General features: G+C 43.6%; 1 pseudogene across 1 annotated transcript; it reads left to right on the top strand.

The window, feature by feature from the left end:
* Positions 1-1767: 1767 nt before the first annotated feature.
* On the top strand, positions 1768-19733 carry LOC111949127 (immunoglobulin lambda-1 light chain-like; annotated as a pseudogene). Its single transcript, XR_013650551.1, has 5 exons — positions 1768-1810; positions 1903-2218; positions 8587-8629; position 10906; positions 18863-19733. The product of XR_013650551.1 is annotated as an immunoglobulin lambda-1 light chain-like (transcript).
* Positions 19734-24893: the final 5160 nt, after the last annotated feature.

The raw sequence follows: 24893 nt of genomic DNA, 5'->3' as shown, positions 1-24893 counted from the left end.
GACTTGGTCTCAAACTATTGGATGATAATTTGTCTTGGTTGGTTGTTTTTTCCTTTCTGTCCAAGCCGATGCACTGACACCACTGTGTTCTGCAGTTCCTCAACGTTGACCGATATCACTTTTGGAAGGATCTTGAGAATTTCATCTCTTGTGATTTCCCCTTCTTTCTCAGGAAGGGCAATAAGTCGCAGAGACCATCTTCTTTTATATCTTGCATGTTCCAGACACATTTCACGGAGAGAAGCATTTTCTTTTTGCAGAGACACCATCTGCAGTTTGAGGCGGTTCAGATCTTCCACAACACTTTTAACAGCAGCTGTATTTGCATCAACAGATTCTTTAACTTATTTAACTGCATCTGTGATCTCTTGCAGTTGAAACTCATATCCTTTCAGATATTCACTTTGAGTATCAAACTTGGTCGTCAAGGTTTGAATTGCATTAAAGAGGACACTGTTGGATATGTATTCCTTGCGTTCTTGTGGAGCATTCTTTTTAATCTTTTTAGGGTTTGGGCTTTTTACCGGTGTGTGGTGTCTGTTGACTCTCGTCTGATCTTGCGAGGTGTCTTCCTGCTCATCCATCCATTCAACATCTCCCTCGCTGCATGTCTGTCCTGAAGCCACTAGATGGTACTCATGTTCTTTGCTAGCGTAAGCCATTTCTTCTAGTTCGAAAAATACAAATAAAAATGTGGTGAAAAAACCTCTTTCAAGGTGGATCAGGTTGAAAGTTCTTTGCTGTTATTTTCTTTAGCTTTGATTGAACTTCTCACATGGAAAGAGTTGTTTTTTCAGGGGGAACCCACATAAAAGTAACAACTTTCTCCACCATCTTGGTAACACCCCAGGAACAACTGTTATGAAGATCATAAATTCAGTTATGTTCACTTTGAAACAGCTTGATAGCGCCCCCACATGGTAGTTGTGGCTGGGTAGCTCGGTTGGTAAGGTGACAAGCTACCATGCAGGAATCCAGGGTTCGATTCCCGGAGGGGAATAAGCAATGGTACTGGGGGGCAATTACCATATCAATGGCGAGCAGTTAACATCACCCAGTGGGGGTCCTTAGGCAAGGCCCTTAACACTACTGCCTCCCGAGCGCGGTTCAGCTGCAGCTCACCGCTCCCCCAGGGGATGGGTCAAATGCGGAGAAGAATTTCCCCATTGAGGGATGAATACAGTATAAATTTATTATTTTATTTATTAGTTTAGGTTCTTCATTGTGAAGATAAGCAGTTAAATGTTAACGCAGTCAGTGTAGAAAATGAACTAAGCAGATTCAAGCAGAAATTTGAAGTCAGATTTCTGGAGGAGAAGGTTTCACTTTCATGCATCAGTCAGTCAAATATTAAATCATTGATCACAGAGATTCATCAAGAAACAGAACATGAATTGATACTTGTGTATTTTCTCCACAGCTGTTAAACAGCAGATAACAGTGTGTGTTTGTGAGTTCAGCATCAAGCTGAGTGTGTTGTGGAACATGAATGTGTTGGAGTGTTTGTGCATCATGTGACCCAGATTCTCTTCATCTGCTGTCAGATTCAAATCAGGAAGATGAAACCACACAGCAGCTTCAGCTGAGCTGTCCGTCTGCAGCAGCAGTCTTCTCTGTGAGCTGCAGGGGCTGATGGGAGCTTGGAGGAGGAGTCCCAAAGAACGTGGTCCTGCTCTCATCTCACAGCTCTCAGGTCCTTCTTTGTCCTGAGCTGCATCAGAACACCACTTCTCCTCAGGTTGAGCAGAGGAAACACGGCTGAACAAAATGCTTTTCTTCCCAGCTGCTGCTCTGTGCTGTCTGTGTTCAGGTGAGTGTTTGCAGCCAATCAGGAGCCAACCAGGTCTACCTGGAACAAACACTGTCATCCTGACCTTCACCTGTCTGTCTGTGTCTCTGCAGCACTGGTTGCCATGGCAGCAGAGCTGATTCAGGAGGATTTAACATTGACCAGGAGAGTTGGTGAAAGTGTCTCTTTCAGCTGTGGAGGAACCCAGGAGTGTTATGATAGCTACAGATTATGGTACCAGAAGAAAGAAACAGAAACATTCAGACTGATTCTTGTCTTTGTTGAAAGTAATGGTTATATAGATAAAGGTTATAATCATCCTCAAAAAGATGATTTCACAGCTGAAAAAACCCAGAGTGGATGTGAATTGAAGATCAATCAAGTCAAAGTGGATCATTCAGCCTCCTACTACTGCAGCTGCTGGAAATCTGATCTCCACAGTGAGAAATGATCCCTGCAGGCTGAACAAAAACCTGCAGATGAACAGATGTTAGTGTTTGTGACAGAAAGAGAGCAGGAAACCACAGCCAGGTTCACATGTTTCACCTCCATCTCACACAGACTCACAAACTCACTGAACTGAGGTTGAAGTGTTTTTTAGGCCACACATCTCAAAGTGTTTAATGGTTAAAAAAAAAAAAACCCACCCCATAGCCCCCCCTTCCCCTCCATTGACCCCATGACCCCACACACAATGAATCCAGACATGAAAGCATGACTGTAGTTCTAAAAGAAACTCATGGCTTGACTCTGCAGGAAATGAAATGAAATCCTGAAATCATGAACCTGTTCTAATTCCTTTGTTCCTTTGTCCAAATGTGTGGAGAATAAATGATCTCTTTCTGAGTTTCCTGAATGCAGAAACCAGAGTGACAGCTTCTGCAGACACAGAAACTCAGAAATCAGTGAGTCTGAAAAAGCTGAGCTTTCAGTCTGCTTTCAATGCAGTGATTAGCAGCTGCTCAGAGAAACACACAAAACAAAGAAGACTGTGGATCTGGCAAAGTTCTGACAATCTGTTTTTTCCAGATGATTCCTTGATGGACTGCTCACCATCTTCTGTCCTTTTGTCCACCTGCTAAACCTCCAGAAAAGTCCACATAGCTGCCCCGATCAGACTCGTTGGGATCAAACTTTCTTTCCGATGGAGATAGGTGGGTCATGCCGATTGTTGATGCCATCGTGTTACATGTAAACGGTTCATTCTGATCATGCGTCACTACAGCTCTGGTTTAACGCCACGCAAAGACAGATGTTTCTCTCCAGAAAAGGCTTTAATCTCAAACAGGACAGACCGGCTGCTCCGCAGACGCACGGTGTGAAGTGCAGACGCCTTGATCTCCCTTCCTATTTTCTCCGACACTCCTCACAAGGGGGGGTGCTGGGAAGGAGTGCTTTGTGCCCTGACGTCTGGACCCTGTGCGGTCCAGACGCGGCTGCCGGTGGACGAAGCGAACCGTGTCTCTGAGCAGAGCAGCCAGACTTAAAGTTTTGTGTTTGGGGGGGGGGGATACTTTGTTACGTGTGGGAGGCTTCAGACTGCCATCTTGCACAGCGGCTTTGGGGCGGTGTTTGAGCTTTTCAAAGCAGAAATGTCGCTCAGTCCTCAGAAACCATTCAAACAATCACGTGGATTTGTGTTTCCAGTCGTGTCCCGACAAAATAAAGGCTGATGTCATTCCTTCATATTTATGTGCAGCCAAGATGCAGATTGCAGAATTTCCATCGATTTTATGTTCATCCAGGCTAAATGTTGTTGTTAGCGCATGTTAGCCTTCACCTAACCATTCTTCCGGCTTCGTTCTGCCACAAAAGAAGCACTGACTACACAGATTACAAAATAAAACGAGCAAACAGTGGCTTCATAATAATCATAACAATAATAAAAGCATGTTTAGAAGATCATCTTGTACATTACGGAGCTCTTAAATATATGTATGTGACGGCTCGGCTTGTTTACATCGGGACTCGTTTCCTCTTCCGGTATTTTAACCAGAATTGCGCATGTGCAACTGATTTATTCTGACCCAAAGTGCTGCTCATGTAAACGTTTGTTCTAATCGGAAAAAGGTTTTTGGGCCCATGTACGCGGTTAAATTCTAATCCGACCATTGATCCGATCAAGATATTTTGCACATGAAACCGTGGCTAAAGTCTTCATCAGTCTGTTAGTGAGAGGCAAGCTGCTGCTGATGCTGTTATTGTGTTTGTAAACATTGTGTTTGTAAACATTCGTTGATTCAACTCTAAACAGGTTGTGTTTGTTAAAAAGACCCAAAGTTTGTGCAGAAACTCAGCTTCCAGCTCTTTGCTCCAAACATCTGGATGCTGTTTTGTGAACTTAAGTCTGATCAGGAAATTCTTTCAGTTTAGTGACGTTCAGCAGGAAAATAACAAACATTATATTTCAGTCAGACAACGCATGCAGTAAGAGATTTTATTTTCTCATTCTTTTAGTTTGGCAAAAGATCTCCATAAAACTTTAGGGTAATAACTACCCCTAACGGAGCTCACAGGTGGAAGCCGGGGAGGAGGGTGGGGCCATGAACGCAGCGCTTGGGCTGAAGGAAGAGAAGGAAAACTTGCACACCTGGACTTAAAAAGATGCTGAACAGGTGAGTTGATTAACTGAACCACCCTAGGGAGGAGGAACCGAAGTAACTGCACTGCTAGAGTAGTCTGCCTGAAATGTTCCCAAAGGTCGCTGACTTCAGTCAGACAACTCATGCAGTGAGACATTTTATATTCACATTATTTTAGTTTGGCATAAGGCTCCATTCAATTACATAAGACAAGATCTCCATAAAACTTTAGGGTAATAACCTACCCCCAACACCAAAAGATCATCAAGGTTAGAGAGAATGTAAATGTATATCAGTGTGTGATAAGATGAAGTGTGTATTCAGACATTCCATATTCAGACTTACAAGTATGACTGCTATGTGTGACCCGGCACCATTGACCATTGGGCCGCCCCCATTTGAGTCCATTGCCACGAAGGGAACACACTGTCTAGATTGAAGAAAAAAGAGGCAGGCAAATTGAACGTGGAGCCAATGTCTGCAAAGTTGCTGTAGGGAACTATAAATTGAAACCGCCATGAACAAACCTGTAAGTACTACAAATGACTTAACGGCCATAATTTCAATGCTTCCAGCTGGTAAATAATAATACGAGCTTAAGAACATCCTAAGTTTGTGGCTTCCACCTGCCAAATATAGTAATCAAACATCCATAATCCTAGAAATTGTATTCCATTCTGCTGATAAAAAAAGGTTAATTTAAGTCTGAAGTCTCTTTGGAACGCAGAGGAGGTCCACCGCCCCATCACTTTGAAGTGTAGTCGTCGTTGCGGCTCCAGTTCAAGGAGTGCAGGGGCAACGATCTGCAGGGAAGCTGCAGGACGAGCAGAGACTGTGGAACTTGGAAGCCAGCCCACTTTGTCAAAGATTTCACATCATCCGCCAGAAACGGAAGTGCTGACCGGGGAGTAGGGGGGCACAGGCTCAGGAAGCGATGCATAGATAAAGACAAAAGCAGTACTGGTCTTGGCAATGAATATACAAATAACTTAGAAACTGATCAGTTTTAGAATGCTTGAAATAAAGGGAATAAAAGTGCTTTTAAAGAACAAACATCCAACAGAGAATCGACAGTGAAATATGGAACCTGCATGGAATCTTAACACCCCCACACCATAAGAAGGCAATGAAATGAGAAGGAGAACAGCGAGTATGGAGATCCGGCGAAGAACACAGTGCTGCAGTAAAGGATGAACATCTTCCACACCTGGACTTAAATAGGACGCTGAACAGGTGAGTTGATTGACTGAACCGCCCTGGGGGAGTAACCGAAGTAAACGCCTGCCTGAGTTGCCTGCCTTGAAATGCTCCCAAGGTCGCTGACTTAATTAAGGAATTGACATTGTGATAAATTCTGTTTCAAAATCATTTGTTTCCCATAATATTATAAAGCCCTATTTCATCAGAAGAAACATGTCATTCAGAAAATGTGTTGTTAGTTTTATTTTTGCATTAAGGACACGTCAGCAGTAGGTCATGTGACTGAAGGTACCGGTGACTGATTTGATAAAGAGGACCAAAGTAGAGGGGGGGGGGGGGGGGGGCGCATCTGGTCGAGACGGAGAAAAACTTTATGTAGTCTACGAGAGACCTGAGGAGAGAAAAGAAAAAAGAAGCGCATCTAACGCCTCTGATTTTGTTTTTGGGATTTATTTCTGTTTGGACTCGCCTGGACAATCGACTAATGGATGAGAGGATTCCTTTTTACGTTTGGATTTCCTTTGGTGATGATGCCTACATGTCGGGAGTGGGAGTGACCGTGAACTCTGAGAGGAAGACGCAGCAACACGGACATTAACGGGACATTTAAGGACAACAAATCGGTTTTGAGAGTTGGAGGTTTAATATACAAGTTGGGTTTTTCTGTTGTTTTGGTTTACTTGTGTTACATAAAAAGATTCTGAATAACAAAGAGTAAAATCTGTTGTGTAAATATATCAAATTAAAGAATCTAATCACCCTAAAAACATAATGAGCACTATAAATAAATAGATGATCGTAGCACACTTGTCTCAAGCAAAAAGTCTTTATGTCAAATTGATCAGAATTGAGACACAAAGCTGTTGTAATGTCAAGTAAAAATCCCTGATAGAACAGTGACTATAAATAATGAAAAATGTGAAGAAATGGAACCTTTGGCAGAATCTTGAGTGTTCATGTGTTTCATGACTTTAGGATCACGTAATCAGAAATGATGGAGTCTAGTGAAGTTTGGCTCATATTTTTAACTTAAGAGAAAACAGTGGTTGTTCCTCAGTTTTGAGACTTTGACTTTATAAAACCAGAGGAATAATAACTGTAATGCTGAAAATAAATATGAAATCTGTGACAAACTGTTGTGGCAGCAACACAAAAAAGGAAACCAATCCTCATGCACTGTAACCTGTGATGTCATCACCTGGTTGTAAACATTCTTCTCCAGTGAGATCCATTCAATCCAGAAATGCTTTAAATTTCTAGTCAAACCTAAACTGTGATTGTGTGAAAACAATGTAAGGAATTGTTGAAAGAAGAACAAATGAAAGAGTCCAATCTCTGCTGAACAGCTTGAAGGTTGAAAAGTTTCTCAGGCTGAAAGTTTATTACTCATTTTGTTATTTGACAAAGCCAACATTCAGGCAATCCTTCCACATTGGCAATGAATGCAAATGATTCGGTCCAAGAAAAGTTGGATGTTCCGTTCTCCTCAGTTATTGTTCTTTTTCCCCCTTAGGATCCATGGCCCATCACACAGCCACCATTTTTTTTACAACAGCCCCCCTGCTGATAGAAACGTGTGTCACAGGCTATGACACAAATCTTCCTTGACAGAAAGGATGACATTTAATATTTATTCTATACAGTCTCACAGTATTGGAAAATGTTAAAAATGTTTGTGTCATGTTTGTCCTCCTACAGAAACCATATTAAAACAAAAAATATATTTCTCTCCCCCATCTTTTTACGTTTTTTGAAAATGCTCCATGGAGCCACTACGGCAGCGCTAAAAAGCTGCATGCGGCCCCCGCTCTAAAGGAACACAAGCAAATAGTAATTTCTTAGTTTTGAAATTGTTTGTATAAAACTTTACAGCAGAAGATTTTTACACACAGATGCAGATTTTTGGTGCCAAAGTTTTCACATCAAATCTAAGAGCTTGTCCATTTAGACACATTTGTATCTTCATAACATTCTCTGACTCCTGTTTCTCTGCATCTAAACATCCAAAAAGCTTCTCTTTTCTTCAGTAGATCCATGTGAGTCCAACTGTTTGAACAGTTTAAGCTGTTTCAGCTCCATGAAATCCAAACCTCAGTGGTTCATCTCTACAGCTGCTGCTCTCCTGAAGTTTTCTGTTCATTCCAGAAACTCCTCATCCTCAGAGAGGAAGAGTCACATTATTGATCTCTCTGACTCTTTTTAACTGTGTTGCTTCTCACTAAAGAGACTTTCTGTGTTGTTCCATCCATGTTTTTACCAGAGTTGTTCATCTTTAACTCTCCCAACTTAACTTAACTATCTCTCCACCAACGACATCACAGAGCTTCAGAAAGAAGCATTTTCTAGATGTTCCAGAGTCTCTGTCCTGGACTTTTAGGAACTGATCCTTCCAGAATGTGAATGTGGATTTGAGCTTCTTCATGGTCTCCATCTGCAGTTTTCATTGAATCAGCTTCTCTAGTTTCAGAAACACAAACTGCTCTGGTTCAGAGAAATGTTCTGTTGAGACAGAATGGGATTGAAACCCAAAGTGTGGTTTTCTCAGAGGAGCAGAGATCTTTCTGCTTCTGTTTGACTGCATGAAAGCAGCAGAGACCAGAAGTGAGACAGAAACTCTGAGAGTGGAAGTGAGCTCTGAATGCTGAATGTGTCTGTGTTTGGACTCCCAGCAGAACTGTGCTGCTCTCTCATGTTCCTGTGGTTTCAGGAGGAGCAGAAGAAAACAGACTGATGGACTTCAGGATAACTGAACACGTGCACAACTCTACATTTCCTCTTTCATGCTGTCACTTTCTGCATGAATCTTTCATCTAATAACTGCAGGAATATTTGTCATTTTTTCTCTCATTTCACACAGCAGTTCACCAAGTTCCTCCACTGCAGACAGAGACAGTCATGTTGATCTGAACATTAGAGAAACTCATCATGGAGCTGAAATATGATCCTGATTCACTCAGATGACACTTTAACAGCACACAGGTTTTTGGAGCACACTTTCTCACTGTGTGGGAGCTATGACTACCTCATCTTTGGATCTGGAACTGGACTGTTTGTAACGGTTAAGAAGAACCATTTCTGCTCCTTCAGCTGTTTGATTGTAGAAAATGTGTTTCAAGTCAGTTTCTGCTGCTTCAGCTTCACATGTTAGTTTGTTCATCATTAGCAGAGAATTCATCAAGCAGCCATTGTTCCAGAAGAAAAGCTGAATCATTTCTGCAAACATGTTGAAATCTCACTGAACAACTAAACTGATTCTTGATTTCTGCAAATCTGAGTGATGTTCCAAATATTTAGAGTTTGATGGTCTCACTGATTCTGGAACATCTGCTGGTTTCTGAGAACGAGATCAGATCTGAGCTTCAACTGAATTGAACTGAAGTTTGGAAACAAAACTGATGAAAATGATCATTTTAAAGTAGATAATGATTCACAAAAAGTTGTATAAATTGATCTTGACTTTTAACCTTTAATTACATCAATATTTTATATTTTAGACATAAATGTGAAGTAAAAAGGTAAAAAGTTGAAAAAATAAAAAGCACTTTGCATAATTTAAGTTTGAGTGGTAATGAAGTAACTAGGATAAAAAAATTTATTTTTCTGATCAATTAATGATCATAACATTCTATTTGCGTTTCTTTGTAAAATATTTAGAATCTAAAAAGTCTGACAATCAAAAAAGTCATTAATGTGAGATGAAACGGTTTATTTGACAAACTTGATATGTTTTGGTCTCTTTTTTCTTTCTTTTTTTTTTTTTTTTTTTTTTCTTTTAACTTGTCCTGTCCAACAACTGGGCAGTCAGATGAGAGCTGAGGGCCTCTTGGGTTGGACATATTTTACTTTAACAAGAGGGGTTATTAATCTTCAGACAAACCAAAGGTATGTCTGAATAAACCCCTTTTGTAATTGAGGCCAACCTTTATTAATTTCAAACATGTCTGAAAATCTTTGGTGTTGGACCGGACGGAAAAGAAAAGAGGGGAAGAAGAGAGAGGGACGTTAGAGAGAGGGGGGGTAGGGGGTGATAATAGGAGGGGAAGGGGGGTAAGACCATGAAGCAGCATAAAGCAACAAGTTTACTGGTTGTTAATCATTACGGAAAGGTTCAAATGTAGTACAAAAAGGGCGGAGCCTGTCCACACACACACTCAAATGTTATAAACACACCTGTTAGTTGCAAAAATGTCCACCTGTCGACATGTACACAAAACAGATAGTGTTCACACGCATACTTATGCCTTAAATCCAACTAATGTGAAATATTTCAGTCATTCAGTCATGCCCAGGTGAGTGTTTGTGTTCTTCTAAAATGGATGGTGGAACGTGAAAAGAAGGAGGGAGAGTGCCCAGCCATCCCCACCCCAAGACCCCCACCGCACCAGCAGCGGCAGCCGGAATCCCCCCAACGCCACACGGGAACCGACAGGGAACAACCGCCGCCCGGGCGACCAAGCCCGCCACCCAGGCCAGGGCCAGCAGGGCCGCCGCAAGGCCCCCAGAGCCAGAGAGCAGGGAGGCACGGAGGGAAAGAGAGCGCCGCCCCAGCCCGACCAGGAGAGCAGCCCCCCCGCCGCGCCGGGAGAACCCAACGCAGGGCCCCACCGGAGAGGGACGCCCACAGCCCCAGACGAGCACCCCACCACCACCCAGGAGTTCCGGGCATCCCCCCGCCCCGACCCCAGGTACGAGCCAGGACCCCCCAAGGGAGACCCGCTCCGCACTCCAGGCAGCCATCCGCCCGGCCCACGGTTGGTAAGGGAAGAGCGAGGCAGGGGCCCGCCGCCCCCGCCCAGGAGGGGGGAACCCCGGGGAAAAAGGAGGGCCCACAAGGGGTGTTGTAAATATGGCCCGACCAGGCTCGGCCACAGTTGGAAATTTGGCGGGGCCCAGCACTCAGGAGCAAGGACCAGAACCCACCCCCCAGGGACACGAACACCCCCGGCTCAGATGTAATGTGAACCCCCCCACCGCGCGGAGAGAGCACCGCCGGGCCCAGGAAGCCGGCACCCCGGGGACACGGCCGCCGTTGCAAAGGGGCCCGTACCCCCCACCAGGGAAGAGGCAGGGGACAGATGGTCCTAGGTCCCACCTTCCTTGCAAAATGTGTGTGCGTGTATGTGTGTTTGAGAGAGTGTGTGTGTGCATGTGTGTGTGTTTATGTTGGGATGTATATATTGAGGGGGGAGGGGTGTATGTACTAAGGGGGGGTGCAGTTAAAATTGGCGGGTAGGGCACTAAGGGGACATCTCCTGATTACTCACAGTGACGTCCCCTCACCCTCCCCACCAAGGGGCCCTAAATGTCTAAGGTGCGGTTAAAATTGGCGGGTAGGGTGCTAGGAGGACATCTGCTGCTTGCTGGCAGTGATGTCCAAGCACCCCCCCTACCAAGGGCCCTACATGTCTAAGGTGCAAATAAAACCGAAAGAGGGGGGGCCCACTCCATACGGCAACCATAGGAGGGGGGCCACTGCCTTGTAACCCCCCCCCCCAAGGCCCATCGCAGGCTAAGCCCCCTACCCCCTCACCCTATTATGAGGTTATATGAGGAAGGGGGTAAGTTGGGGACAGCTGATAGACTGTCCCCCGGTGGTCAAACAGCTGTCCCCCGCCCCCCCCCCCAACAAGGGGGCCAGGCCCACCCAGCCCAGGGGCCCCACTCCCGGAGGCGCCGACACCCCAGGCCCAGCACCACCCCCCCCACACAGAGAGAGAGGAGCCAGAAAGCGTTGGCCCCCCCCGGAGCAAGCCCAGGCCCCCACCCCCAAACGCCAGCCCTAGAAGAGCTCTGGTCAGGCCTCGACGGGACCGAGGCAGCCAACCGGCCGGGGAAACTGCCGATGGCCTCAGCGGAGACCCCGACCCGTCAACCCCCCCTGCCCCATACCAATAGTGGGCCCCCCCCCTCCCCCAGAATGCCCCCCCACAGGACAGGGCCGACAAGACCCCCCACCACACCCCCCCCCAGACCCCGCAGCCGAAGCGGATGACACCCAGAGCGACCGGGGGCCCCAAGAGGGTTGTCCCGTCCCGCCCCAGAGCCAGGGAAGGGCCGATCCCAGCCCCAGGTGTAGATGGGAAGCCCATCCAGCGCCGCTAGGCCCCCCCCCCCGAGCAGCGCCCCCCGCCAACCCCCCCAGCACAGGCAAAGGGACCACCCCCCCAAGCCAAGCCAGACCACCACCCCACCCCCCCACCACGCACCCCCACACCCAAGCCCAGAGGACCACGCAGCGCCCCAGCCCGCCCCACCCAGGCGCCGGACCCGACCCCCCGACCAACGGAGCCCCCACCACCCCCCGCCAGGCCCCGGAGGCCCCGACCCCCACCCCGGCCTACAGCAGAAGGGCAAGGAGCAGCGACGACCAGGCCCCCCCCACCCCCTAAGTCATGGAGTTAGCCATGGGAGACCAGAGAGACTGAATTCTTTCAAAGTTACTTGAACCTTGGGCTGACATTTTTTCCAAGCTGATATGATCAAGCAGCAGATTTCTGTGTTGACTTATATTTATATTTTTCTTGCTTTTCCAATTTATTAAAATAGTTTTTTTAGCAATGCAAAGAGTTATGAAAATGATAGAGCCTAATCCTCCTTCAACATCGATGGCACTCATGTCACCAAGCACACAAAGTGACGGTGAAGCTGTGATTGAAACCTTAAGCCAGACTGATAGATCGGCACATACCTGCTGCCAGAGAGCCTGGACAGGCGTGCAGAACCACAGTGCATGCATGTAATTATCGGGTAGATTACTGTCACAGTGCTGACAAATGTCTGAGTTGCTGAGACCCATCTTGAACATCCTCTGTCCAGTGTAGTAAATTCTGTGAAGAGTTTTGAAATGGATTAGCTGCAGATTTGGACTTTTTGTCATTTTAAAGGTGTTTAGACAAAGTTCTGACCAAAAGCTTTCATCTGTGCTGATGCTCAAATCTGCATCCCATTTTGTTGTCGGAAGTGAAATATTGTTATCTAAATTACATAAAAGTTTGTATATTTTGGAGAGAGTTTTATTCATTGAGAAATTAATCAGAGTGGTAACTACATCTGGTAGCTTTAAATCGTTGTCTCTGTATTTAAACTTTTTAGTAATAATTGATTTAAGTTGCTGATATTCCAAGAAGTTATATATTCCATGTTTGTCTTGAAGTTCCAGGGGAGTTATGAATCTTCTATCAATAATTATGTGCTCTAGTTGTTTTATGCCCCCTGCTTGCCAAGCTGGGAAGTGGATAATTTTTTTGTTTATGAGGATGTCTGGGTTGTTCCAGATGGGTGTCATTTTACACGGTTGAATTGATGATTTTGATATTTTGAGAAATTCCCACCAGGCTGTTAAAGTGGCATTTATATTAATACTTTTGAAACAATCCTGTTTTTTAACTATTTGGCTAATAAATGGAAGATCTGACAGGTTGATCTTTCCACATAACGCCTGTTCCAAGTCTAGCCATGAGTTGGTTTCTGGATTAATTTTTAACCATTTTAAGATGTATTGTAATCTATTTGCAAGAAAGTAATTGTGGAAGTTAGGTCATTCTAATCCTCCACAGCTTTTTGCAGATTTTAAAGTTTTTAGACTAATTCTTGCAGGTTTATTGTTCCATAGAAAGCTTGATATGGATGAGTCTAATGTTTTGAACCATTTTAATGGCGGTTGTGTGGGAATCATTGAGAAGAGATAATTAACTTTGGGTAAGATTTTCATTTTTACCGTGGCTACCTTGCCCATAAGGGACAAAGGCAGGTTGGTCCAGCGTGTTAGATCGTCCTGTATGTTTTTCAGTAATGGGGTGTAGTTTAGCTGCACCAGTTCTGATATTTTGGGGGAAAAATAAATACCTAGATATTTTATATTGCCTGATTTAACTGGTATTGTGAGTCCTTGCTCCGCATTACTGTTCAGTGGTAATAAAACAGATTTATTCCAATTAATGGAATAGTCTGATATAGAAGAGAATTCATTAATGATTGTTGCCGTTTCATTTACAGAATGTATATTACTTAAAAACAGTAATATGTCATCTGCATAGAGACTAATTTTATGATGGCTGTGTTTGGTTTTAATTCCTTTAATACTCTCATTCTGTCTTATTGCTGCAGCTAGAGGCTCGATAAATATTGCAAAAAGAGAGGGGGAGAGTGGGCAACCCTGTCTAGTTCCTCTTCCAAGAAAAAACCTATTGGAAGTCTGTTTATTAGTTCTAACTGATGCATTGGGGTTGTGATATAATATTTTGATCCAATTGATGAATGATTCTCCAAACCCAAACTTATGGAGGGCAGCAATGAGGAACTTCCAATTTACTCTATCAAAGGCTTTTTCAGCATCCAATGATAGTATGGTCATTTCCTGGTTTTTGATGGTGGCAAAGTCTATTATGTTAACGAGTCTGCGGACATTGTCATCCGAGTGCCTGCCTTTGATGAATCCAGTTTGATCAAAGTGAATTATGTGAGGAGTGACTTTTTCTATTCTCTGTGCTAGTGCTTTGCAGATAATTTTTACATCTGCATTAATTAAAGAAATGGGGCGATAGCTGGAAGGACTCGTGGGGTCTTTGTCTGGTTTTAGAAGAAGGATAATGTTGGCAGAGTTCATGTTAGGTGGTAGAGATTGGCTTTCATTGATGAATTTTACCGTTTTATAAAACGTTGGTGCCAGTTGTTCCCAGAATTCCTTATAAAACTCTGCAGGAAAGCCGTCGGGTCCTGGTGCTTTGCTGTTAGGCATAAGTGACAGAGCTTCATGAAGCTCAGACAACGAGAGCGGAGAGTCTAAATTTGAGATTTGATCTTCGTTTAACTTGGGCAGGTTTATATTGTTGAGAAATGAGTTGATGCTTTGTTCTGATGGATTGATCTGTGGAGTGTATAAGTTTTGATAAAAGTCTTTAAACGCATTATTAATTTTTACCGGGTCATGGGTGATATTCCCTGTTTGGTCCATAATAGAAGTGATTGTTGATTTTTCTTTATTAATTTTAAGCTGATTAGCTAGAAATTTGCCAGATTTATTTGAGTTTTCATATCTTTCCAGTCGAAGCCTTTGTATCTGGAATTGTGTTTGTTTATTAATGATGTCATTTAACTGCAGCTTTAAATTTTTCAGATCTCCCAGAATGTGTTCCTGTGCAGAAGCAGCATAAGCAGTCTCCAGGGTTTGGATTTTATTTTCTAATTCTAATAAATCTGCTTTCTCTTTGCGTTTTTTATGCGTTGAATAAGAGATGATTTTCCCTCTCATGACTGCTTTTGCTGCTTCCCAAAGAATACTTGGTGATATTTCAGAAGTATTGTTGAATTCTAAGAAGGTTTCCCACTCTTTTTTAAAGAATTCAATAAATTCCTGGTCTTTTAACAGAGATGTATTAAACCTCCAGGTTGAACCCGAGGGTGTCGATATTTCCCTAGAAATATTTACAGAGACTGGTGCATGATCACTGATAATTATTGGATGAATGTTGGAACTTTTAATTTCTTTCAAAAGGGAGTTACTGACTAATAAATAATCTAAACGAGAGTGTGAATGATGAACTGGAGAGAAAAAGGTGAACCCCTTAGTGTTTGGATGACATGAGCGCCAAGCGTCGCAGAGACCCAGATCATTCATGTACTGCTTTAGAATACTTGCAGACTGCCATGTACGCTGGTTTGCTGCTGTGCTGAGTCTGTCAAGTTCAGGGTCCAAAACAAGGTTGACGTCTCCTCCTATAATGATTGTGGAGTCAGAGTGAACTGAGAGTGAGGTGAAGAATCTGTGAAAGAAGGAAGAGTCGTCGACATTAGGCCCATAGATACTGGCGATGCAAAAGTCCTTATTCTGAATGGATATATTAATGATTACAAATCTGCCTTCTGGGTCAGTAACTGTATCCTTATGAGTAAATGTAACATTTTTATTAATCAAAACTGCAACCCCTCTTTGTTTGGAGTTGAAACTGGCAGAATACATAACTGGATACTGGGAACAGCACAGGAGATGACCAGCTGATAAAGATAAATGGGTCTCCTGCAGCAGAGCTATATCTGCTTTAAGATCATTCAGGTGATTTAACACTTTCAATCTCTTTGGCCCAGAACCAAGTCCACGCACATTCCAGCTAACGATGTTAAGACTGTTCATAGCTGTTCTAACCGGGAGAGTGCAAGGCTAAATAGTGCGTGTGCCCGTCCGTGTGCGCGTGCCCGCTGTGCGTACCTGCTACACTGACAAGCGCTGTGCGTTGTGGGTGGACGTGTCTTGGCTGTGGGCTGCATGTTGCGTGCGTCCTGTGTGAGCCTAAGTGAGGTTTTTGCAGTTTATCAACGTGTGTGTGCGGGATCGCGTGTGCATGCTCTTATGCGCGCTAGTATGCGCGCGCGCCCGTTCCGTGCATAAATAAATACTCACCGTGGTTGCGTTGACTTTACCTGATTCACATATGAGGAGATGAGAAGGGGGGGGGACAAGAGAAAAGAGAGAGGGAAAGAGAAAGAACAAAAAACAAAAACAGCGAAACAACAACAGTAACATGAATGTGAGAGAAAGAAAAAACACTTTTCCTGAGAGGTGTGGATTATTGATGATCCGATTATTTCCTATTCAATTAAATAAGTTTGCGGGTTTCTTCTGGGCGGCGCAGATGTCAGTGCGCCTCTGAAAGCCTTCAGCACAGCCAGGGTGTTACCTCTGGGTCCCGGAACAGCTTGCCATTCACAAAAAGTTTATCAACGGCAACCACCGCACGGGCTCCAGCAGACAGGTGCTTCCTCCTCAGCGGGAAGAGGATTTTCCGCCGGCGGAGGATCTCGCCTGGAAACTGATCATTCACGCTATAATGTGTGCCTTTTAGCTCTCGCCCTCTGCTTTTTACCTGCATCTTTTGTTTATAATGTTCAAATTTAGCAACAATAGGACGGGGACGCTGATTGTCCGGCCTCTTTCCTCCGAGCCGGTGAACCCTGTGGAAGGAGATCTTCTGGACTTCTTCCTTGGGGAGTTTCAGGTGGACCTCTATGAAAGACTTAACAATGTTCTCCGGGACTTCTCCTGCCTCTTCTGGAATCCCTGCGAACACTAGATTGTCCCTCATGCTCCTCGCCTGAAGATCCAGGAGGGTTTCTTTGATGGATCGGTTTTCCTCAGAGAGACGGGCGGTGTCGTGGCCCAAGGTCTTCACGGTCTCTCTGAGGGCCTGGTTCTCCGCTGCGAGCTCCTGCACCTGCTGTTGGCTGAATTCCAGAGACTCTCGCAGACCTTGGAATTCCTTATGGAGGATCTTCAGCAGATTTAAACGGCAATCAAGGCTGGAGAGCCTTTTATCAATTGAATCCAGGATATCACTCATGTTGCTGCCTGGAGAGGAGACAGCCCCCGGGGAGTCTTCGGGACGGTTGCGTTTGGTGGACGGAGTGGCGGTGGTGTTGGATTTCCTCATTAGGCAGGTATTGAAACACTCGTCGATGTAATTCTCCAGATCCTCCAGGTCCTCCAGGTCTTCCAGGCTGGCAAATGCTTGACAAACTTTTTCAGATTTTTATTTTTTAACTTTCTGGATTATTTAAATATGGCGGTGTAATTAAATAAATCAAAAATGTTTGTTCACAACTTACGCGCCGCCAAGTAAACTCACCACACTCCTCTCGTCGGCTCTCGCGATACTACAGCATCACGTGCAACCCTACCTTCTCTTTTTTCTTTCTTGAATAATTACAAAAATCTAAGCTGTTTTGAAAATTCAAAGTAAAAAAAAATTTTTTTAGACCAGCAAACCAAAAAAACATTGTTTGTTTTTTGTAATAAAATGACTAATATTCTGTATGATAAGTAAGGGTTAATGGCCAGCGAAATATGCATCATCACTTTTTAACGCACGCCGTGGAAGCCTAAACTGTCTGACGCATTAAAAAGTAATAACGCACACTTCAAAGGCCATTGACCATTGTCACATTACACCATGGTCACAAAAGAAATAAATAGTAACCATTTGTTTGTCCTTAATTCTTGTTTTTTTCCAGTTTGGATCACTTTTCTCACAAAAAGCGAACTATTTATAAATAGTTCGCGTCGCGCCGCACCACAGCTGCAGCCAAGATTCAGCGATATAAAGCAATTTAAACCATGGTCCGGTGAATACTCGATTCTGACTGGCTCCTGGGTGTACGTTAAAAAGTTATATACAACAGGATATCTGCACGGTGAAAAAAGAAGTTCCGGTCAGCTTGCTTAAATGTTTTGTATCACTGCACCGGCTTCTTTAAAACAACCTTTTGCTTCATCAATTGGACAAAAACAGGCAGTAAAAGGAGAACTTTCTCTCTGAACTGATGCTTTATACAATCCATCGGAAGGATCAGCATATATATATCGCAGAATCTTGACTGCAGTTGTGGTGCTGTGCGACGCAGACTATTTGTTACGTGGTGCGGCGGTGGTGCCTAATAAATAGTCCCTTTTTGTGAGAAAACCAATCCAATTTGGGAAAAAAACAAGAATTTAGGACTTAAAAACTGGTTAATATGCATTGCTTGTGTAAGTGACCATGGTATAAGCGGGTTAATGGCCTTCGAAGTGTGCATTATTACTTTTTAAAGCACTTTGCGAAAGGCTTCCACGGCGTGCGTTAAATAGTAATAATGCACACTTTGTCGGCCATTAACCCTTACACATATATTCTGATCTTTCTGATGGGTTGAACGAAGCATCAGTTCAGAGATAAGGTTCACCTCTTGCCAGTTGTTTTTGTCCAAATGATGAAGTTTTAAAGAAGCCGGCGCAGTGAACATTTAAGCTAGCTGACCAGAACATTTTTTTTCACCGTGCTGTTATCCAGTTGTATATCACTTTTTAATGTACACCCAGCAGCCAATCAGAATCAAGTATTCACCCGGACCATGGTATATAAAGAAAGATTTTTTAAATGTTAAAAAATACAAACATGTTATCATAGAGAGACACAAATAAATCGTTTAATAAACTTGAAAATAAATTTTCTTTTTGATTAAATTCAGCATATTTAATATTTTTAATCGCAGATTTAATGTTTAATTTCCAAATTTCTAAAGATGTTTTTCTTCCAAATGAGTTAGTGTGAGTGTAAAATGACTTGCAGCCGTCGTGTCTCCTGATGACGGTTTGATGTGAAGCTGAATCCAGTGAGTGAAGTGAACTTTGTGCTGCATTGATGAGGAGTTTAGTGATCAGAGTTCATGGAGTTTCCAGGATCAGACTGAATGCACTTCTGGAAGCTGCTGTTGACTGTGTGAGTGTGTGTCTGTGCTGCTTGTTGCTGCTGTCAAACTTCAGATGAGTCCGTAGTGAAGCCCGTGGTGAGCGTGTACCCAGCAGCATGCAGAGTCCATGTGGAGGGGAGCAGCTCCCTGCTGTGTCTGGCCTCAGCCATGTTTCCTCCTGTGGTCCAGTTCTCCTGGAATAGACAGAGGATAACGGACCACTGGAGGACCTGACCTCTGAAGAGCAGCTGGATCTCAGAGAGTCGGGACGCAGCGCCTCCATCCTGCTGCTCCATCAGCAAGAGGACAGCTCCTATAAATACATCTGCTCCGTCAAACATGAGGGGGGCACAGTGGAGGCCCAAACACAACAAGGTAATGAAGGCTTGGTGACTGTGTTCAACAGAGATTCAGCTTCATGCTGACTCTTTCTGACTCTTTCTCTGTTTCAGAGGTTCCTGCACTTCCAGCTGCAGGTTCCACAGCAGCTCCAACATCCCATCCAGCAGCTCCAACATCCCATCCAGCAGCTCCAACATCCCATCCAGCATCTTCCAGCATTCTAGCAGAGGGAACAGCCTCTGTTCCTCCTCTGGACCTGGTGAAGCTGTCCTTCCAGTCTGAGTGCAGGGTGAAGCTGCTCTGCCTGCTGTACTCAGTGCTGATAGTGAAGAGTCTGGTGTACTGCTGTGGACTCTCTCTGCTGATGATCCTCAGAAACAAGGGAGCATCCACCAACTCCAGACATGCTGAATGACTCTTTTCTGCTGGTCTTTTCTCTCCATCAAATCTCCTCCTTTCATCTCATTCATCACTTTGATCACAGTTCTCAAATGTTCTTCATGACTTGCTGTAGATCCTTCATCAAACTGTGTCAGCTGTGTTGTAGAGATGGAACTTTGCAGTTTTCTGCTTTTTCATTTACATTTTCTGTTTATACACATTGATCCATATTCTTACATTTTATTTGCAACAATATTTTCAATAAACTTAAAGACAATTTTCTTGTTTGAAGACATTTAACTGTAAGTTTGTGATTCTTTCAAGAACATCAACAAATCAAAAGTTTCCATGCAGCAGAATAAAGACAGAGAGCAGAGAGGAGGGAGGTTGATGAGTGAACAGCAGCAGATATGAATCTGCTCTCAGTGGTTTGGATTACAGGAAATGCTGCTGATAGACAATCAAACTGCCTGCAGATGTGTGTATTTGTGCTCTGCAGCCTTCACACCCTGAACTCTGGCTACACAATTGAAAACAAACACAAAGGAAATACACAAACATCATTTTTGTCTTTCTGATTATGACATATATTCTCCTGTTTTCTTTTTTACACATTGGTTGCAGTAAATATAGAATCAAAAATTCCAAAATACATGTATTCATATTTTATTTTTTTCATGAGGATTCTGAATTCAGAACTTTAAATGAATCATCACTTCCATTGTCTCTAATCATGGGTAGAGGAGAGAGGGTAAAGAGGGGAAGATGGAGAGGATAAAAAAAAAATAATGAAAATCTAAAAATACACAACAACTAAACTGTTCTCCTTGCATGACAAAGGTGGATAAAGGTGGAAAGATTTCATGTAATCCATGGACACCAGTGAAGATCACAAATCATTGAAGAAAAAAGGTTCAGCGCACTGTCTAGTGGGTCTAAATGACCCAACTCCCAATGTTAAAGTGCCTAGGAGAGCACAAGGGTTAAATATGGAAACAGCGGACAGGGTAGAAATGAAAGTGTAGGAACAGCCAATGTCCACAAGGTGAAGCCACGAAACAAGACAAGAAACTGCTACAGGTGCAACGGGAAAAACCATGCAGCAAATGAGTGCTATTTTAAGGATGCAAAAAGCCATAACTGTGGTAAAATGGGACACATTAAGAAGACACGTTGCTCCAAAGCTCAAACTGGGAGCAGAAAAAAACAAAAGTTCAACTTCACCACACAAAACATGTGGAAGTGGAAGCTGATGCTGAACTAGGAGTGTTTAGCATTCTGACTGTAACAAATGATGCCATCGACTTATATAGGGAGACATTTATTGTTGCTAACACAGAGTTAGAGACGGTGATAGATAATGGAGCTGACAGGATTGTCATACCACAAGTTAAGTACAAAGACAAATGTTCACATTTTCCACTGCAGACTGCAAGTTAAACTCTGTCATGTCTCGTCAAGTTTCCTGTTGTCTCGTGTGGGGTTTCCTGTTTTGTTTTGAAAGTCTAACCTACCTCTCGTTCCAGACCTTCCCCTTCCTGCTGTGTCTGCTCCCCACACCTGTGTCTGCCTCATCATCCCTGATCATTCCCACCTGTGCCTCCCCTCCTCATGTATTTATAGCCTGTGTTTCCCTTTGTCCTGTGCCTGTTTGTCATGTGCTTTCACCTGCCAAAGCTAGCTTCTCTCTTGATTAAAGAAATTAAATCCTTAAGCTCTGCATCTGAGTCCAGTCCTGTGTTCTGCCTTGTCAAACTCAAGGTTTACAGTGGAGGTCACATCCCTGTTTTAGGCCAAATTACAGTACCAGTGAGCTATGGACAGGAGACCAAAGAGTTATCCTTGTTAGTAGTGAAAGGGGGTGGATCAATTTTGTGTGGTAGAGATTGGTTAAAGGAATTCAGTCTAAACTGGCAGCAGATTAAATCACTAACTTCACCCTCATGTAAGTCACTCACAGAGGTGCTGGAGAAACACTCAGAGGTTTTTACAGATGAGCTAGGCATGCTTAAAGACATAAAAACAGCAATAGTGGTGAAACCTGATGTGACGGCCACATTTTGTAAAAGCAGGCCCCTTCCATTTGCTATGAAAGAGCGAGTAGAAAGGGAACTTAAAAGACTGGAAGATGCTAAAAATAACCTCTCCAGTGAAGCATAGCGAATGGGCAGCACCCATAGTGCCCGTTCAAAAAATAGATGGATCACTCCAGCTATGCAGAGATTATAGTGTCAGTTAACCAAGCAGAGACTGAGTCGTATCCCTTACCACGTTTAGAGGAGCTGTTGGCGATCCATAGTGGCGGTAAAATATTTTCCAAGATAAACTCAGCTGCAGCCTATCAGCAGGTTGTACTCGACAATGACTCAAAAACATATATGACCATCAACAATCATTAAGGTGGGGCTGCACGGTGGCACAGTGGTTAACGCTCTTGCCTCACAGCAAGAAGGCCCCCAGTTCAAGTCATGAAAAACAACATCAATGGGGGGGACCTCTGTGTGGAGTTAGCATGTTTTCCCCGTGCATGCGTGGGCTCTCTCCGGGATCTCCAGCTTCCTCCCAACATCCAAAAACATGCTTCACTGTTAATTGGTCACTCTAAATTGTCCTTAGGCGTGAATGGGTGTGTGATTGTGGACATTCTACCCTGCGACAGACTGGCAACCTGTCCAGGGCATCCCCTGCCTTCGCCCAAGTGGCCAGGATAGGCTCCAGCAGCCCTGTGACCATAAAAGGGAATAAACAGTATAGAAAATGAATGAAAAACACTCATTAAGGACTATATGTATACAATCCACTTCCTTTTGGTATCAGCTTACCACCTGCCATTTTCCAGCATATCATGGACAATCTGATGAAGAATTTACCAGTTGTAGTTTACCTGGATGATCTGCTGGTCACTATAGAGGAGGCTCATCTGTCAAACCTGCAAAAAGTCATACAACACTCAAAGTGTGAGTTCATCAGGAAAACTATTGAGTATTTGGGACATGAACTGGATGAGCATGGTGTCAGACCCTAAAAAGAGAAAGTGAGAGCCATTCAAGAAGCTCCAGCTCCTACCAATGTCAGCGAGTTACAGGCTTTTCTGGGATTATACAATTATTATGGGAGGTTTGTACAGTAACAAAGCACAGTGTTAGCAGCTTTGTACAAACTGCTTCAAGCAAACGTGACATGGAAATGGACAGAAGAGCAAAACACTGCCATCCTTAAATGCAAGGCATGGCGATCAGCTACGAGAGCGAGCTGTACCTGCGGCGGACCCGGTGGTCTTGACAGAAGAAGCAAATCTGGAAGTGGAGAAGAGCTGTGGGAGTTCCCCACAAAAGGGAGATTTCCCTAAACAGTCACCTGAGCCAGTGGTTTTGAAATAAAACCTCCCATTAGATTTCAGACACGACATTTAATAGTTTCTTTTTGAGATTGATGGATGGATAGGACAGAGCGTAAGAAGACTGTTCCGTCTATTTTGAAGAAATTGATGATTTTCAGCATTTTTAGTTTTTTTTCTTATGCACTGTTAAGATAACGGCCTATGTTGTTAATTTGTCCCAGTGAAAAGGGAAGGTAATGTGGCATACTTGTTCATAACTCTAAAGTCTGATTTTATTGTAAACTGTATGCACGCGCCTCATTCGATGCTTGTGGCTGAGTTGTATCAATGGTGGAGTAAAGAAACAACCTGAAATAACGTCTCATCATTCAAAGATACCACACTTCTATTAAAAAGTAACTGAAATATCTCTGAAACCATTACTTTTCATTTACAGCAGCTGGAGAGCGCCCCCACATGGCTGTTTAGGAACTTCCCTGTGTTAACAGATGAGAATCATTGATATTTTTCTCTAGACATAAACAGTGTAGAAAACATTTCAAGCAGCTTCCAGCATCAACATGAGTTCATCATGGATCACAGAGATTCATCAAGAAACAGAACATAAATTGATACTTGTGTATTTTCTCCACAGCTGTTAAACAGCAGATAACAGTGTGTGTTTGTGAGTTCAGCATCAAGCTGAGTGTGTTTGTGGAACATGAATGTGTTGGAGTGTTTGTGCATCATGTGACCCAGATTCTCTTCATCTGCTGTCAGATTCAAATCAGGAAGATGAAACCACACAGCAGCTTCAGCTGAGCTGTCCGTCTGCAGCAGCAGTCTTCTCTGTGAGCTGCAGGGGCTGATGGGAGCTTGGAGGAGGAGTCCCAAAGAACGTGGTCCTGCTCTCATCTCACAGCTCTCAGGTCCTTCTTTGTCCTGAGCTGCATCAGAACACCACTTCTCCTCAGGTTGAGCAGAGGAAACACGGCTGAACAAAATGCTTTTCCTCCCAGCTGCTGCTCTGTGCTGTCTGTGTTCAGGTGAGTGTTTGCAGCCAATCAGGAGCCAACCAGGTCTACCTGGAACAAACACTGTCATCCTGACCTTCACCTGTCTGTCTGTGTCTCTGCAGCACTGGTTGCCATGGCAGCAGAACTGATTCAGGAGGATTTAACATTGACCAGGAGAGTTGGTGAAAGTGTCTCTTTCAGCTGTGGAGGAATTCAGGAGTGTGGTAGCAGCTACAGATTATGGTACCAGAAGAAAGAAACAGAAACATTCAGACTGATTCTTTGGTTTCGTGAAAGTGATGGCGAAATAAGGAAAGGTTTTGGTCATCCTCAACAAGATGATTTCACAGCTGAAAAAACCCAGAGTGGATCTGAATTGAAGATCAATCAAGTCAAAGTGGATCATTCAGCCTCCTACTACTGCAGCTGCGTGAATAAAGATCTCCACAGTGAGAAATGATCCCTGCAGGCTGAACAAAAACCTGCAGATGAACAGATGTTAGTGTTTGTGACAGAAAGAGAGCAGGAAACCACAGCCAGGTTCACATGTTTCACCTCCATCTCACACAGACTCACAAACTCACTGAACTGAGGATTAAGGCACCAAATGAAAACACAATCAAATCAAATCAAACTTGATTTGTAAAACAAAAAGTGATTTTTATGACACACAGTTCAAAGTGATTTACAGTTAAAAAATCAAGACGACAAATAAAATTTAAAACATTAAAAGTAAAACCCACCCCATTGCCCCCCCCTTCCCCTCCATTGACACATTGACCCCATGACCCCACACACAATGAATTCAGACATGAAATCATGACTGAAGTTCTAAAAGAAACTCATGGCTTGACTCTGCAGGAAATGAAATGAAATCCTGAAATCATGAACCTGTTCTAATTCCTTTGTTCCTTTGTCCAAATGTGTGGAGAATAAATGATCTCTTTCTGAGTTTCCTGAATGCAGAAACCAGAGTGACAGCTTCTGCAGACACAGAAACTCAGAAATCAGTGAGTCTGAAAAAGCTGAGCTTTCAGTCTGCTTTC

Source organism: Oryzias latipes, chromosome 17 (genome assembly GCF_053564925.1).
Source record: "Oryzias latipes strain Hd-rR chromosome 17, Olatipes_Hd-rR_3.1".
Lineage (NCBI taxonomy): Eukaryota > Metazoa > Chordata > Actinopteri > Beloniformes > Adrianichthyidae > Oryzias > Oryzias latipes.
Note: the sequence above shows the minus strand (reverse complement) of the source record. Positions and strands in the feature narration are given on the sequence as shown.